The sequence below is a fragment of the Boleophthalmus pectinirostris genome, unplaced genomic scaffold, assembly GCF_026225935.1.
Source record: "Boleophthalmus pectinirostris isolate CB_2022bp ecotype Guang Dong unplaced genomic scaffold, ASM2622593v1 HiC_scaffold_2, whole genome shotgun sequence".
Taxonomy (NCBI): Eukaryota; Metazoa; Chordata; class Actinopteri; order Gobiiformes; family Gobiidae; genus Boleophthalmus; species Boleophthalmus pectinirostris.
The window spans coordinates 10,595,440-10,599,537 of NW_026571152.1; positions in this window are offsets into that span (position 1 = coordinate 10,595,440).

Consider the following 4,098-nt stretch of genomic DNA (forward strand, 5'->3'; position numbering starts at 1 on the left):
TGGTTGTAGTAGTTGCAGTAGAGGTAGTAATGGTAGTAGTAGTAGAGGAAGTAGTAGTAGTGGTTGTAGTAGTTGCAGTAGAGGTAGTAATGGTAGTAGTAGTAGAGGAAGTAGTAGTAGTGGTTGTAGTAGTTGCAGTAGTAGTGGTTGAAGTAGTGGTAGTAGTAGTGGTAGTAGTAGTGGTAGTAGTAGTGGTTGAAGTAGTGGTTGAAGTAGTGGTAGTGGTTGCAGTAGATGTAATAGTAGTAGTAGTGGTAGTGGTAGTAGAGGTAGTTGCAGTAGAAGTGGTTGTAGTGGTAGTAGTAGTAGTAGTAGTAGTAGTAGTAGTAGTAGTAGTAGTAGTACACAGCATGTGTGTTTGACACTTTAATCCAAAGAAGGTTCTATTAAAATGAGGGATGTATCGATTCAGCTTTTTCAATTCTGATACTGATTCCAAAACTGTAGCTTTAAATATCTGCTGATACCTGAAATCAACCGAGAACAGAATTTATTTCCTTCAAACTAAAAACCGAAATAGGACAAAACTGATCCATTTTGATCTGTTTTTTTTTTTTTTTTTTTATTTTACTTCTCAAATAAATACAGAAAACTTTTGTGTAAATACAAATTTGAACATTTATGATACTTTCTGGGCCAGCTGACAGTAAATAGTTTTATTAGATCAATTTATATGCCCAACCAGGATATCCGCTGAATCGATATTGGGAAGCCGATATCCGATACATCTTTTTTTTTTTCTTCTTTATCAGCACTGATATTTGACACCAGTATCGGATCGGTGCATCCTTAGCAAAAATGTGACACTGTTCTCTGATCTCATTTGTAATAAAAGAAGGTTGTGGGTGAGTTTGTACAAAATTTTATTTCGATAATTTGGGGGAAATGACTAAAATCGGCTTTACATATCAGTCCAGAAATATCAGCAGAGGTCATCGGCCATGGATTCTTCTGGATTTTCAATAATCAGTATCGGTATCGGTCATGGAAACATGCATATTGCTCGATCTGTATTCAAAAACCTTACATCTTGTCCCACTCTTTTTAAACACAAACTACAAACTTCTCCCTTTCACGGTTTGAAAGTCAGGTGCTCCAGCTCGAAGACAGATTCCAGATGGTCGCATGTGCCGTGACGCCGGGGTGAAGTGACTCACCCTCCGTCGCCGTCAGCCAATCAAACGCGAGGAAAACATGAAACGGGAAGTGGCGCAGGCTCATGTATTTGTGGAGAAGTTGTAAATAAATTCATTCATAAAATCTGCGCCTGTGTTCCCGCTGCGTGAGTCTGCATCTGTGCTGAGAAGATATGAGCGAGGAAAAGCATGTTTGGGAAAAGCTGTGTTAGTTTGGTTTTTCAGGGAATCTTAAAGGTCCTATATTACTCCAAATGTAATCTTTTGAGCTTTCAGTTATAATGTTACCTCCTCAAAAGTATACCTGGAGGCTCTGTGTACCATTTCATTTATTCAAAAGAACGAAAACAAAATGAGAAAATTATTTGTTATTTCATTACTCATTTTAGTGTCAAACAAAAAACTGATTTCGACCTCTATTTCCAATATTTAATTTAAAGTTTCTTTTAAATAACACCAATCAAAAACAGTCACATTGCCTATTTCTATGTTGATATTTTCTCTTCTAGCAGCAGAACTTCCGGGGCAAATAAACCAGAGAGAATAAAATATCAAAATTAAAATACGCACCAAGGTCAGTGTACAGTTTTCTTTATTTCATTATTCCACTTTCTGTACAGATTTCCATCTCTATTTCCAAAATTTTATTTAAAGTTTCTTTCAAATAACACCAATTAAAAAACAGTCCCGGTGCCTATTTTAATTTTGATATTTTATTCTCTCTGGTTTATTTGTCCCGGATGTTCTGCTGCTAGAAAAGAATAAAATATCAAAATTGAACATTTTTTGATTTGTGTTATTTAAAATGTGTTTTTTTGTTCTGTTTGACACTAAAATGGAAAAATGAAATTACAAACGGTTTTCTCATTTTATTGTTTTTCGTTTTTAGCTGAAATTCAAAAGAACAAGTGGTACACAGACTCTGGCGTTATGTTTTGTTATAATCAAGGTTCCCACTTTTCCATAACTTTTTCCATGACTTTTTCATGACCTAAAGTGAATTTTCCATGACTTTACAGCACCTACATGTGTAGAATTGATCAGACTTTTAGGGCTAAATATAAAATGTAAACTCATTCCACTCACCTTATGGTGTGGGATTATAGTTTTTAGCATTCAAAATATTGTCAGTGCATTTATTGTCGTCTCTTAAACAAAAGGCGCAGACGTTCAGAAATAATCATAATAGTCGAATGAGAACTTAACAGAACACTTGAGTTGCGGGAAAGAGATACTAAAATTCCATGACTTTTCAAGGTCTGAAAAATGGCATTTTCAATTTCCATGATTTTTACAGGATTTCCATGACCAAGGGAACCCTGTATAATCCTTATATATATATATATATATATATATATATATATATATATATATATATATATATATATATATATATATGTCTACATTTCCAAAGCTCAAAATGCTTTGTTCCTTCTTATGATGTCATGTTGTGTGTTTTTTTTTTTTTTTTTTTACCTTTAGTTCATTTTAGATTTTCAATTTCAGGGCTGAAATCAACTTATTGATTCTAGTTAAGGTGTATTGTTAAAAACACTTCTTGAAATAGAAAGTTAAAAACACACTCGGGTACATTCTTCGTAGAGATAGACAGGTTTATGCAAAGAGTCAGGTTTGTGGAGATGCAAGGCCTAAAAAGTTACATACTGTGGCTTTAAAGATTAGATATTATGCAAAATTGTTTTTTGTTTTTTTTTAACATTGTTCCCTCACAAAAAAAACATGCTTGAAGAGGTTTTAGATCTCATCTATACATGTTTGAGCAATCTAGTGATCTCTCCTGGGCCTTGAACCCTGCTTACGGTGAGTAGACTCCGCCCACAAGCCTGTGTTAACCATGCTCCCACACGACAATTCTCCGTAAAAATACAAAAACATACAAAATAATTCACTATAATTTCACAAACCTGACTCGATGAGCAGTAGTTTCATCAGCGGAATGTACTCTGATTGTGTTGTGATGGGGCTCTGAAGGGGGAGTGACTTAGCACAGAGAGAAAAATGAGGGAGACTCAGAACTCCAAAAGTGAAAGTGAAATTAAAACATCTGAATGCAATAAAAAGTAACAGAACAGGTAAGAGAATTGTAGATCTGCTCGTATATCTTCATTTCTTCATGTTTACTCCTCTGAATCGCAGCAAAGGATCATGGTCTATGTAGTTTCCTGTGTTTTACTGTAGCTGCTGCAAAAACAAACTCTCTATTCGGTTTGTTTCTGTGCTGACCCCTGTATCTCTGCAGATATGTGCCGAGCTATTTCCAGGTGCATTTCCTCTCCTCCTCCTCCTCCTCCTCCTCCTGTCATTCGCTCTTTTTCTGACTCTTCTCTCCATCTCTTTCCCCTCTTTGTTCCTGTCTTCACTGTTGGTAGAACTAAAGGGAAAAAGGGAGACAGCTCAGTGAGTGGGCATCCTGCTCTCCATCTTTTCTCCTCTCTTCTCTTCTGTCTTTCTCCTCGGAAGCCGTCTCGTGAGTGGGTGTACTTCCTCTCTCCCCCTCTTTTCCTCTTTTTGGTCTTCCCTTTGTTCTTCTCTCTCCCCATTCCTCTCTTTCTCTAATTCAGTAACTGTGCATAGACTCCCTCATTTCACCTCATTTCTCTCTCCTCTCACCTCTCCTCCTTTTCTTCCTCTTCTGTCCTCTCTTCCTCTTTCTCTCTCTCTCTCTCTCTCCCTCTTTTCCCTCAGTGAGTGGGTGTATAGTTCTCCAGAGTCCCCCTTTCCTCCCTCTCTCTGCTCCTCTCTCCCTCCCTCTCTTTCGCTGCAAGTGGGTGTATGTTTCCAGAGTTCCCCTTTCCTCTATTCCTCTTTTCCTCCTCTTCCTCTCTCTCTCTCCCTCCCTCCCTCTCTTTGTCAGTGAGTGGGTGTATAGTTCTTAGACTCCCCCTCTCTTCCTCTCTTCACTCCTCCTCTCTCTCTGTTTTCCTCTTCCTCTTTTTCTCAG